General features: G+C 49.5%; 1 long non-coding RNA gene across 1 annotated transcript; it reads left to right on the plus strand.

Annotated features, from left to right (window-relative positions):
• Window positions 1-1,536: 1,536 nt before the first annotated feature.
• On the plus strand, window positions 1,537-8,689 carry LOC139999611 (uncharacterized). The gene is made up of 2 exons (XR_011805084.1): window positions 1,537-4,213; window positions 7,403-8,689. It is a non-coding gene; the product is annotated as an uncharacterized lncRNA (long non-coding RNA).
• The last annotated feature ends 5,076 nt before the right edge of the window (window positions 8,690-13,765 follow it).

The raw sequence follows: 13,765 nt of genomic DNA on the forward strand, positions 1-13,765 counted from the left end.
GTTAAACTTTTAAGATACCAAGGAAACAATTATCCAATTACTCTGTTGGTTATTTATTATTGTTGCTCAGGCTGCGCTCGTTGCTTCACAGCTAGAGTTGAGCTTTGCACCTAAGGTTGATATTAATAAATAATAGCCATGAATTAACAATTCGCCTCTCGCCACCTTAATTTTATTTGTGTGATCTCAGGCCCAGGGCTTTTACATGCCTCTGTGCTCACACCAGTGCCAGCCAGGGTTACCGGTGGAGGGGAAATCGCTGCACATGGAGCTTGTGGCCAAGCTTCCCGGGGATATTTAAGTGTTTAACTCCCACTGAAACTGCAAATCGCTCCGAGGCTCCCAGCCTCAGAGACTTGCCCGAGCCTGCGGTGGATCCGGGAGCAGCACAGCGCTTCCCCTGGGTTCACACCCTAATTGTGAGATCCTCCCGTCGATATCGCAGGATCTCGGGACCGTTTAACAGCCCTGACAAACAAACTGGTGCCGAGAAGGAGCCGTCTCCTCTTCTCAAAGGGGCACGGATGCAAAGAGATGGATGAAGTGGCTCGGGGAAGATCGCGTTAGGGTTTGCTGGAAGCTCCAAAAATCGAGCAGCCGCCTCCTTGCCCCCATCGCCGTGCCCTGACCTCCGGGACCGTCTCTGCTCTCAGCAGATGAAGGCAGGCAGGGTGGAACAGATTGACCAGCCCAGCTTCCTGGAGGTATTTCCCACCGACTGTTGCCGGGACGTACAATGAAAAGCGATAAATATCCCGGTGGAAAATATACGGCTCCTCATCTCCCAGTTGTGTTGCCGCGAAGAGCTGGGGATAAATTTTCAAAAGGCCCTTTCCCTCTTAGGGGATAAATCCTTCAGGACAAATCCTCTGGTGGGAAGCAGAGAAGAGCCAGAAAAACCCTGTGACCCTGCCTGCAATCGTGGAGCCAACAAGTGGTCAAGCTGAGGTCAAGGGGCCAAAGTGGGGCCAAAAAGGATGCTTTCTGCCAGGCCCATCTGCTGGCAAACAGACAGCAATCACCCCAAAGGTGCAGCGCGGATCAAGCTCCAGGACTCAAATGTTTCTTCCCCCAGACAGTAGCAATTATCATAATCAAGCAGTTGACTCCAATTACGCCTTCCTCTCATTACAGCCGAGGGGATGGACACAGCCACGGCAGCAAAGGGAAAGTTCGCAGCCGTGTCGCCTTTGCATATCTTAATCTAAAATGACAGGGTGTGACACGGGGGGCCGGTGACCCTGCCAGCCTTCAGCTGTTCGTGTGGCAACAATTTCCAGCACCAAATTACTCCCAGGCAGGGCTTGATTGGAGGTTCAAGGCAGCAGGAGAGAGAAGCCATTTAGGGGACTGAAACATTCTTCACAGCCCTATTTAAATACAATTTACATTCCAGGCTCTGCTGTTTGTGCATTGTTAATTGCATCTTGTACCTTAGTTTATTTTATAGTTGAAAGGTTTTTTTCTTTGCTGTTGTTTTTCAAAGGCATGCTCTCCTTCCTTATTTATTTTTTTCCTAAGGGGCTGTTGTTCTCAGAATATAGTTATATTTCCTGGAAGGGAAAATAGATTAGTAGATTTAAAGGCCAGAAGAGACAAACAGATCATCTAGATGACCTCCTGGAGAAGACAGGCCAGGACATTTTACTTGGTAATTCCTGTGTCTCGGTTTGTCCAGACTTAACCCAATGCCCTGTGTTGGGTAAAATGCCCCTTCCAGAAAGGCAGCCTCGATCCCAAACCCATGAGGTTTTGGGGCGCCTCGCTGGCTCCCAGGGTGGCTGGTTCCAGCGCTGGGAGAAGTCACGGGTGGGGACCCAAATAAACACCTTCTGGATCCTGCATGGACACTTGGATCCAGCCCATTTGCATGGTGTCATCTCACAGCTACAGCAGAAACCTGTAACCTGTTGTATTCAGAGCTTGAAGGAGGAAAGTGCTAACTCAGGAGAGGACACCAGCAAAACCCATCACAGCAGGTGTTGTTTAATAAAGACATTGCCCCTAAAAGACGAGCACTTGGCCTGTGCCCAGGTTAGAGGCTTTCAGCTTCCATCGTTTTTACCTGAGTTTGTTTCAGACCTAAGGTGATTTGGTCACTCTTGGTCTTTGTTTCCCATCTGTAAGGATGCTGGTGCCTCGCGTTGCTCCAGCCCTCTCAGAAATTTACTGCCCTTTGTGCGCTCGGTCAGCCTAGGGAGCCAGCGGAGGACGAGATGCATTGATTACAGCATGGTAACTGGATAATGCACGGACCGTTTTCATCACCTTTCCTCTCCACTGACCAAAGAGTTGTTGGTAGGAGACTGAACGTGGGAACAGACAATGATTTAGTTGATTTAGAGGGAAAAAAAAATGCAGAAGACAGAGTGGCTCTGGTTTGAGCACCTTTTTTTTTTTTTTTCATTCAATTGAAATGGGGCATACAAACCAAAATAAAAGCTCTCACCCAGCTCTTTGCGTTACTAAAATATGGTGCAGAGATCAGATTTTTCCTGTCGCCCTAAAGCCTGTGGACACTGGCAATGAGCTCCTTCTGGCTGGTGCCAAAGAGCAGGCCAAACCCAGACAACACAGCTGACTTTCCTACTTACAATCCCATATTCTCGTACTGATTTTGCATTACTGCATGTGACCACACATTGTGGAGGCTGAGAGAGAAGCCTTGTTTTCTAGCATTACTTTAACGCACACTGTGCCAGTTGCCTTGCACAAGGTTAGTTTAATGGCAGCGTGGACAGAAAATCCTACGCAGCTGAGTTATAGGGGTGCAGAAGTTTAACTCTTCTCAGATGGACTCTACGAGCTGCCCACAGGCTGACTTCTGACCTGGTGCAAAGCTGAAGTAAAAGGTTTTCACCAGTCCCTTCTCCTTCGCTTTGCAGAAAGGGTGGCTGCAGAAGTGGAAAACGGGTTTTGAATTTCCAAACTTGGGTGGAATTTCAAATCCCAGCTCTGGCTGTAAAAACAAGCCAAACAAAACACCTGTTGGGGGAGCACAGGGTTAAAACTTTGCAGATTTTTTTTCCCCTCATTTTTCCAGCCTGTTCTGCTATTGGGTTTGAAAAGCCGATGTCTTTTGTGAGGGTACTGGATTATTTGTGACTGGGGGCTTTCCACCAGGTTAAAGGCCAATTTGGATGCCCAGTAGCTGGAGCCAGGACCCGTTTCTGGGTCTCAGGACTGTTTGCTTCAGTGAAGCCCTAGGAGCTTCGACTGAGTTGAACAAACCTGAAAGCTAAGATCTATCATCCAGGTGACAGCCAGAAGAAAAGCAAAACCACCCAGTGAAACCCGTGGGGAAGGCACGATTCTGCCCGGAGTGGCACCGAGCTGCACCGTCAGTTTGTAGCTTTTTTTGGCATTCTTTTCTTTGAGCCCCATCTGCTGGAGTCCCGTGATTTCATGAGACATTTATCGTTCATTCAGTTCTTCGCATGAAAAAAAAAGAACATTTTTAGCCCTTGCGGCCAAAGACAGAAGCCTTAAGACCAATAAATAAATAAATAAATAAATAAATAAATAAATAAATAAATAAGAACAAAAGAAAAATGTTTAAATCTGAAGAATTTTGGGACAGTCCCGTGATCTCACAATTTCTGATTGCTCGTGGCTGGGAATATCTGGTGCTGCCACCGGTACAAACAGCCTCCCGGGCCTGGTTCTCATTTCCACCAAGGTCCCATCACACCAGTCTGGCAGCACTGGAAGCTGGTGTGATATATAAAGAGGTGTCGGTGTAAATGACAACTAAGCCCACTTGACCCCAGCGAGCCTACTCCTAATTTACTCCAGCTCTGGGGAGGTCCGAGGCAGACACCAGCTCAGGAAAACTTGACGGAGAGACAGACAAATGTACGCCGCAACCTGCTGCTGCTCCAGAGGCCTCCGAGCCAATTATTTGGGTGATCTCACTCCTCCCTTCCTTCTCCTTTCTCTCCCCCCTCTTCCCCATCACGTGCTCGCTTCCAGCAAGCGCACGTCCTCCTGCAACAAAAAGCAGTGCCGCGGAGGAATGTGGAGGGTTTGAAAGCCCCCCGAGAGCAGGTAGATCCATCTGAGCGAGAGCGGAGTGCCTGCCTCCTCCGAGTCAGGAGGGGAAGGCGGGAGGAGATCGGTTTACATAAGTACTTTGCCATATGAAGAAATAATTTAGTAGTATTAATAGAGGTTAAAGTTTCCCAGGAATCCAAAACAGGCCCCGCAGACACAGGTGGGTTCTTTCACTCGCAGGGATGGGGAACGTAACCTGATTCCCTCCGGCCGAGGGGAGACGGGAGGGTGGTGGGGGCCGTGGGTCCTGCTGGTGCTGGGCTGTGGGGCAGGGGCTCTGCTGCGGGCTGCAGTAACCACACCAGCTCCAGCGTGCCCAGACAGGGCAGGATTGGCACGGGCAGGGGTGCTGAGTGGTAGGGAGACTGGATCTGAGCTCTGGATCGAGGTTATGATGAGGAAGGGGTTCATGGGGACGATGCTGGCTACATGCACGTGGCCCCTGCACGCTCCCCACGTGGTGCTGCGGGCACGTGCAAGCAGGCACACGTTGGAGTGTGCACCAAACGTGCTCAGCAAGGTGCCTGGAGTGTGATGCACAGCGCTGGAAACATCCACACGTGCAGGGCTTGGGTTGCACAGACCAACCTGGAATCACCTCCTGCTTCTGTAGGACCCCCCGGCTGGTGCCCAGCCATGATGCACTGCCAGCACCTCCTGCAGAGCAGGACTTGATTGCCATGAAATGGATAAAATGGGACAGAATAAATGGATAAAATGGCAATAGGCTCTTAGCTAATGTTGCTGATTACACATTGCATCAAACACAGAGCTTTTTACAACCCACGGAGCTTTAGGCCACCCCCAAAATAATAATCTCTCAAAGTGATCACGGTGTTCTCACCCTGTAAAACACACGGGACCGAGCTCCAGCCCACCCCACGTGGGGCTGGGCTGCCTTGCACCAACTCGGGATTTGGCCCACGGCCTCCCGATCACAGACCCCAGCACACGTGGCTGCTGTTCTGCTCCGGAAGGGCCTAACAAAGAAACAAGAATATTTGTTAATATATCTTTTTTCCACTGAAAAGCACTTAAACCTCCTAAGACACTTTTTCCAGACATCTAAATCTTTTAAAAATATTCTCTAGACTCCATAAAACTTATATTTTCCCTGGGTTCTCCCGTGAGTTATTAAAAACCTGAAGTCTCTACCTTAAGAGCTTAGAGTTTGGTCATGATCAGAAATCCAACTATGCAGCATGGCACCTTCTTGTGCATGCAGAGGCACAACCCACTGCCTTCGTGGGGAATAGCCGAATGTACTGCGGAACCAGCACAGTCGGAGGAGAACAGCCCAGACTACAAAGAGACGAGCGATTTTTTTGGGGTATCCAGGCTAAGACAGATGGAGGGATGTGTGTTGGAGATGACAGAGGCTCGGCGCGCTCTGAAAACACAGGGTGCTTTGATGGATCCTCCTGGATTGGCACCGCACCGTTTGTAGCTGTTGGAAAACAGAGTCGCATTCGCACTGTTTACTCTTTTCTCAAGCACCACCTGAAAATGTCTGAATTTTTAACAGCAACATCGCTGGTTTCTTCCAAAGAGGCCCTTAAAAATCAGTTTTTTTTCAAGAAGCTCATGAAGCTGCATCCAGCCACCCTTTTATCCGCACCAGCCCGGCACTGAGCGCTGCTGGTAGCGGTACACCCGAAAGGCACCAGGCACGGGGGGGCTCTGGGGGGTCGGAGCAGGGTGTTTCTTTCCATAGCTGCTTTCCTAGACCAGATCCGTGCTCCAACGCTGCTGGAATCAAAGGGATCATAATACCCTCCCTGGTTCACTTAAACATCAGTTTGTCTGGGGCGTGAACTCTGCCAACAGCAGCTCCTGCAAAGTGCTTAGCTCTTTTTCCCCCCCCCCCCTCTTTCTTTCCTTTTTTAAAAAAGCTTTCTCTTCTCCTCCCTGCTCTTACCTTGCTCCCTGCCTGCCTCCCCGTAGCCTCCCAGAAGCGCTGGCGTGTTTTTAACCCAGGCATGAAACAATCCCACAGCCGCAGATTGTGATGTTTCAGATAACATACGGAGAATGTAAATCCTGTCAGCAAGTGCAACAGCCATAAAAGGCTAAAATGGATTCCTGCGGATTAGAAATAAAACACAGAAAGGGCCCTGTTCTCTCACTTTCCTCATCTCACAACCTCCTCCGCCTCCCCTCGCCCTCCCTCTCCTCACTCCCCTTAAAAAATCGCCTGGAAATGCAAGGGGCGTTTTTTTTTTTTTTTTTCTTTTTTTTTTTTTTTCATCAACTTAAAAGAAAAATAAAATACATTCCAGGAAAAGGACTGCTGCTAAGAAAACTAAAACCAGAAAATGCTTAAAGATGTTTTAATGACTTAAACACAGGGCCGGGATTGTGTCTAAAAGTTTCCACATTTAAAAAAAAAAAAAAAAAAAGGCAAATTCAATATTAAATGTCCCCCCTCCTCACTACCACTGCTGCTGTATTTCTTTCTCGAACCATCTGATTTAAGCAGTGTGTTATTAACACGGCCAGCGCGAACAGACACCGGCCCACGTTTAGGCAAAGTTTATGCTCCTGTTCCGAACTAAAAAGGCCCAACTGAAAACGCTCCTAAAATAATGAGCGGGGGTCCTGGAGGCTGTTAACAAGCAGCTGACAAGCCCCTGCTCTCGGAATTAGACCCTCATTTAGGGGGAGATTAGCCGAAATCTTCCTTCTAATTACTGAACAAGTCCGGCCGCCTCTGCAGCCCGAATTTGCTGGAGGAAGGAGCCTCCTCCTACAGGGTCGGTCCTCAGCCCCCCACCCCGAAGCCAGCCCATGGAATTTGTCACCATTTGTCATAATTTGGCAGCTTGTGTTGCGGAGGGGACTGGCTGCCGACGGGGCATGAAGGGCTAAAATCTGACCCCTTGAGAGATGCAGGGAAAGGCTCCGCCAAGCTGCTGGGCAGGAGCAGGAGAGACAAAAAAAAATCCCGGTAGAGGCGTCAGCCTAGATGTTAGCACATGGACGGCTGTCTGCAAGGCACAGATCCGGGAACACTGTGTTTAAGTGAGCAAAATGTTCTGGCCTGGATGCGAAACCCCAGGTGAGAGTTGCTGCTTTGGGGCAGTGTGAAGGGTAGGTAAATAAATGGGGACAGGATGAGCTTCGCCTGCTGAATGCCATCTGTCCTGTTGGCAGGTGTGACGGTGCTCATGCACACACAGACACTCCCCAAAACCAGTCCCTGTCGATAGTGGGGTAAGAAATATTTCAGTAGCGCAAAGAAAAAAATATTGCCTGGGTGGGAATGCTAGAAGGGACCCGTGTCCTGCTCCTACATCCCATCTCTTCTCCCTCCCAGCGTCACTTTGTCACTATCAACCTCCACCTGCAGGTGAAGCCAGAGCTGCCCAGAAGTGGCAGAGCTGAGGACAAATCCTGGACGAGGGCTGGGACATGACGACAGTGGATGGAGAACAGTCCAAAGGTGTGTGTGTCCCCTGGGTGGAGGGGAAAGCGACGGGACCAAGGGCAATTCTCACTGATCATCTCAGTTCTCCAACCATTCCCATGGGTTCTCACCTTCTGTTTCCTTCCAGCATAACACCATCTACCTAAATCTTTTGGTGACAAACCAATGGATTGAAATCAAAAACCTGGGTATTGGGGTAGTTTCAGAGCAAGTTCATCTGGTGGTGCGATGGAGCCTTTGGTGGGGCCACGGAAAATGAAAAAACTGAGCTGAAAACCTGGCCGTGCTTCCCATGTGCAGCCCGGCCACCAAACCCGCTGCAAGAGGAGCTGTCGTGGAAAGCAAACAAAAAAGCTTTAGTTTCCTTTTCCTGATGTCAGACCCGCTGGACCAAGGCTTTTCTCAAGGAAAGTCCTCTCCTGTGGGGACCTGCTGGGAAAATAAGCCTGGGTGGGACCAGGAGATGCAGCAAAGCTCAGCTGAAGGCAACCCTCCCTCCTCTCCCTCCTCTTCCTCCTCTTCCCCCCCTGCAGGAGGGACCTGCTGAGCCCAAACCAGCTCCGCAGCAGCCACTCCAGCAACCTCTCTCCACCTTTACCCAAAAGCTCATTCCTCTTTTCAATCCAGCATTGGGGAAGGTTTTGTTTTTTTTTTTTTCTTTTTTATTGAGAACGTGCAAGCGTGTTTGAAACCCAGATTTCCATCCAAAAGAGTAGGAGGCCGAAGTCAGACTTCCCAGACCACAAAGACGCACAGCTCAATCTCTTTCCAGCCAGAGTTTCCATTGTATTCTTCCCAGATGAACTTTAAAAATATACGTGTGTGAATGTGTGTGTGTGCGCGCAAATGCATGTATTTTTTCTTCTTTAAAAAAAAGAAAAAATAGAAAAAGGCGAGCAAGCGAGCGAGGCTTTTAGGAGGTTAATAAACCGACCTGTTGCCAAGTTGGATATGTGCATGGAAGGGGGGAGTTGAGGGTTTTAATCCCAGCTTTTGATAAATAGAAGACATTCTAGTCATAATAAAACGTGTTTTACACTTGAGGGGGGGAACAAGGGGGAGAAAAAAGGAAAGTTTTGGCCAGGCACTGCAAGCTCCTGAGCCCAAACAATGAGGTTAAGAAACATAACTGTAACGCATTAGTAAATTGACAATGAAATTGCAGTTACTTCACTGGCTCTTTATTAAATAAACACAGCCTGAAATGGACCTGTCTGCCCCGGAGGTATTTGTATAGGGTTCGTATTACTAACTCAACACTGCTGCTAACGCACTCTCAGGCACTGCACACCCTGGAGTGCAAACACATTCCAGAGCAGACCCTGCAAGGTGGGGCCGACCTTGCTTTTCCCCTTGTCACTTTTTCCCTTTCGTTTAGACCCAGGGTTTTATAGCCACTGGCTGCTACCAGGACATTTTATCCCCAGTCGCAGCCCCTTTCAGGACCAATTGAGCGAACCACGTGCGTGAACACACGTGCTAAGAGCACGCTCGTGGGCTGGGGCTCTCCCACACCCTGTGCCCCCCTTCCTGCCCCGCTCTCACCCCTGGGAAATGGTCCTGCACCCCCAGGGCTCCTTCACACCCTGCTCGCAGCTCACGGTCACTGCTTGCCCCCAGCTCCTTCAGTTCTGCTCCTGCTCCCCAGTTGGCCCTTCCCACCTATCCACCACCCCAGCTAAAAATCACGCACCCAGTGACAGCGTGCAGAGCTCAAACCACATCAGTTACCCTTTACCATTTATCCCCAACCAGCAGCATCACCATGGCCCACTCTCCCTCTCTGTTGTGGCACCAACACAGCGGGCTTTCAGCATTTCTTCATTCCTGTCCTCACGTGCATCCATCTCACCCACAGCCCTGACGCCTGCCCCATGGCCTAACCCGCAGCCACGCAACATTAGGGTCCAAGCGGCTGCTGTAACCCACAGGACACTACTGCATTTGGAGAAGCAGCTGCAGTTCACAGGCGAAGTGGAAAGCCCTGTTCCAAAGCCTTCACCACTGACAGGCACGAGCCCAGCCAAATCCCAATCCCCCTCACAAGCCGGCGAACTCAGGTAATCCATCCCCGTGCGCAAGCACACGTTGGAGACAAGGGGAACTTCTGCGTGTTCAGCACCTTGCAGGGCCTTGAACAGCTGCCAATGTCCTCTGGAGATGCGCCAAGCCAGTTCAGGAGATGTGAATGATAGAGATTCTCAGCAGCCCATGGGGTCTGTAGCAGCCTGTGCTACTGTTGGCTTGCGTGGCCACGACACGCTTCTCCCTTGTTCTGAGACGTGCCTCCTGTGGAGCCGGGTTTTCTCAGCGAGGATTTCTGTTCCTGTCTGCAACTGAAGCGAAAGCGCTCTGCTCTTCTTTCATATGCGACCAGAACTAAAAGAAGCCTTGGGTTAAGTGTTTTCTTGCTCCCACTGTCATCAAAGGCCTTAAGGGGAAAGATTAGACTCTCACCGAGGTGAAATAGAGAGACAGGGCCTAACAAAGGACGCAGAGCAGACTTTACCCGTCACTAATTCCATCCAACCAGTCTTCACCTAGGCTTGAAATTTCCCCAGCCACTCAAGGCTTGCATTTGCAAACCTTTATGCAGAAGCAAAGCCTGATGTGATGAAAAAGTGCATCGAAACTCAACTTTTCTGGACCAATTATAAACACCTTCTGCACGAACCTGAGCCGTGGAATAAGAAGAAGGCCAAGCAGCACATGCTGAGCAGCCCTGGATGTTCCTGCAGAGAGTACTGTCAAACAGATGGAGACAAAGCAGGAAGCAGAGATGCAGCCCCTGGTGGGAATTTGAGTAATATGGAGGAGATGGACATTTTGGGGATATGTCTTACTGGCACAGAAGACAGCAGATGAAAGGCCACCGTAAAAGCATGGTATAGTAACAGGTGAGGTGGCTTTCCTAAACCTAAGTGCTAAAGACAAGGGTAAGGAGGCTTTGCACTTACAGATGGGCATTGGGAACATTGGATAGTGATGGTTTAGGCTCCTCCTCTTCTTCCCTTCCCCTCATGTGCCAAACTGCATTAAAATCCATCAGGACCAAGCTCACACTGAGTATTTTCTTAGTCATCCTGTTTTTCCATATGAGCAAATGGCGTTGCTGGCACATCCAGCCCTTGGAAGAGCTTACCAGGGTGGGGAGAGGCAGCGAATTCCCCAGTTGTTTGTGATCCCTGCAGCACGACGGGATGCCTCTCCCGCAGAGACAACGTCCCAGCTCCACCAGGGACTGCTCGGAGCGGAGGTGGAAATCCCTGGCCAGCGGCGTGCAGGAGGTCAGCCCAGAGCTCCGAGGGATTCCGTCTGGCCCCGCAGCTGAATGTGAAATCACGGAGACGTCTCCTGCTTTGCCAAAAGCAGTTTTAATCTTGCAAGGGAGTGAAAGGGAGAGCTTTCCACTGAGTTCTTTCATTCATGTAGACTAGTGGGTTTTTAGCCCTTTATTTTTTTTTCTTTTTCCAACCTGTTGAAGCCTCCAAGTTTCCCTCTGGAAATCCCATCCTGAGATGGTTTTCTCTTTGAGTTACCTTTTGCCGACTCCTCGGGTGAAGGCCTCCAGGGGCAGGATTGAAAAGCTCTGCAAATTTAAGTGTGGATGCAAATAGGAAGACGATGCCTTGCTCAGACATTTGGGCTGCATTTGATAGGATTCTCCTGGACCTCAGTCAGCCTGGGCTGTTGTTGGAGGGGAATCTCTCGGGGAAGATGGCTCTGCCCTATGGTGCTATTTGTTCACAGAGATACTATTGAAATAAAAACTAAGATAAAGCAGTGTTGTGTGTATATCCAAAGACTGCCTAAGCACACAAATGGAGCACCAAGTTTATTGCTCGTTGCACAGCTCGCAATGCTGGCAATATGCAGAGCAGATCCATGGGACATGGGGGCTCAGGACCTCTTTAAATGGGTTCCAACCTCCTCCTAGCTGGGAAAAGTGAAGAGCTCAACTGTAAGAAACTTGCATCCTTTGTGGACTTACTCTTTTGTACGCAGGTTATAAGGCAGAGAAACTTCAAGACATGCTTTGCAGTGAGTAATGCTGGTCACTGCCTGGAGTTTCCCTCTTCCCCCATCCATCCAGGTGGTTTTACACGTCCTGTATTCCTTTCTGTGGTTTCTCCCTGCTTTCAGAAAGGCCCCACCTTCCCCTTACCCATTTTCTAGGCATTCACTTGACATCTGGTAGAGAGGGATATAAGCCATTCTGCAATGAAATCTTACCCTGCCTCTTTCCAGCCTGCCTGACAGAGAACAAGTCAGCTGTGGGCCTCACCAACAATTTTAAACAAAAACCCACAATCCAGCAGGTCAGGCCATTTTAGCATATGTACCTTTTATTTGTAGCAGACTGTTAATAATTAAGTGATGCCTTTCATACAGACATTTACAATAATTTAACCTTGCCCTTGCTGTGTAATTTATTCTTTGCAGAAGCCAATAAAAATAAAGGCCCCATATTTCGTCTCTCTCTCTCATTCTCCGTACATATATATAAATATATATATACACATATATCCAGAATAGTGTAATAGGTTTCACATATTGTTCCATAGGTATCATTAGGGTAACAGAGCCAAGTGTCTCAGTTCATATGACTCTCTTTATAGGTGCCTTATAATCCACATAAAATTGAGTTTATGTTTCCTTTCCATCCACTGATTCTAAAACAAGATGAGGAAGGGTTGTCTCTCTCTCTCTAGTTTTTCCTTCCTAAGTCCAGTCCTCACTGCACCAAGCTCAAAATTCACCTTTGGTGGTAACCACCTGCCTTTAAAAAACCCAACCTAGAGATCACCTACAACCCTTCTGTTGTAGTGTCTCACCTCTGACCATGGCAAGTCCTAAAGCCTCCAGGAAAAAGGTTTGAGTAATGCCCACAGAAGACAAGCAGCAAATCGCCTGCCTGGAGAGGAAAATCCTTCCTAAGTTTGTGAGTGAGTCATTACTCCTGTTTCCAAAGCCACAGAAGAGAGAACCCAGCAGGTAAGTGGAATAGGAGCACGGGAAGGGACTAAAAACAGAGATTTATTTCCTCTCCAAAAAAGTGAGAAAAAAAGCAGAGGAGAGGGAAGAAAAGGAGCCAAAGCTAGTACTATTGGCTTCACTTCCCCAGCAAGTCCTAAAGAGGCTACGCAGAGAAACAAAAGAAAAATATTTTCCCCTGAAGAAACATTAGCAAAAACACATTTATTAAAGCACAAAAAATTCCATAACACTTAAGAGACCTGATGCTCTGGAAAGCACAGAGCTGACCGCTGGGTGCAAGCCAGCGAGGCTGCGGGGCTGCGGCCAGCACAGCCCTGCTGCTCCAGCGGGGAGGGCTGCAGAGGTTGGGCTGCCCAGCTGCCCATTCCCCCTAAAGCAGGGCAAGAAGCCCAGCCTGGCTGATTCGAGCACCGTGGAAAGGGGCCCAGACCTCAGCCAGGCTGCTCCTGTGCTCCCAGATAAGGGTCGGCTTTGCTGGCCTTTTCCTGAGGTCTACGCTGCTCTCTAAAAGCTGCATTGGGTAGCCCATCTTCCTAAATGCAGCTGTGCCACACTTAACAAAGACTTTTGGGCTGCATAGGAGGAGCTGAGACACATTACAAGCCCCGTGGATCTCCTGCTCCATGAGGTCTGTGGTCTAGAACCTACAGGTCCTACAGGAGACGTGCTTCCCCTGTGCTGCACACCCAGGGTGATGCTGCAGGGAAGTTTCCATTCAATCACAACCACAGCTTTTTTTTTCCAGCGTCCTTTCGAGCAGCAGCTCCGCAGGGACACGAGAGCACGTTCATATTGTTATTGTTGTTATTATTCACCAGCGTGGCAGGGGGAGAAAGGGGCAGGGACGACGCGGCTACTGGTCCCCGGTGCGTGTTCTGCTCGCGGCTGTTTGGTCCATATGAGGTGATGGAAAACTTTTCCCCAGCATCAGGTGTTGCTGCCGAGTGTGAGCTGCTCCAGTTACACTCTCGGCAAGTGTTATAAACACACAGGCACAATCTAAATATTTATGGCACATGAAATCTCCCGTCTGCTGTTCCTCAGCAGAAAGAGAAGAGAGGCAGGAGGGTGGGAGGGTGAATTAAGAGGTGATTATTGTGCGGGGCCTGTAAAATCAAAATATGGAATCAAGATGTATTCGGTCCCCAGGAACGGTCACCACGGCGAGGAGCCAGGTGCCAGCTCCCTGATGTTTGCACGGAGCGGGGTCAGGCAGCCCGGGCCGTGGCTGGGGGGAAGCACTCAGCCTCCACCGGCTGTAACGCTGCTGTTTTACACCAGATGGAA

Source organism: Anas platyrhynchos, chromosome 27, assembly GCF_047663525.1.
Source record: "Anas platyrhynchos isolate ZD024472 breed Pekin duck chromosome 27, IASCAAS_PekinDuck_T2T, whole genome shotgun sequence".
NCBI classification, from domain to species: Eukaryota; Metazoa; Chordata; class Aves; order Anseriformes; family Anatidae; genus Anas; species Anas platyrhynchos.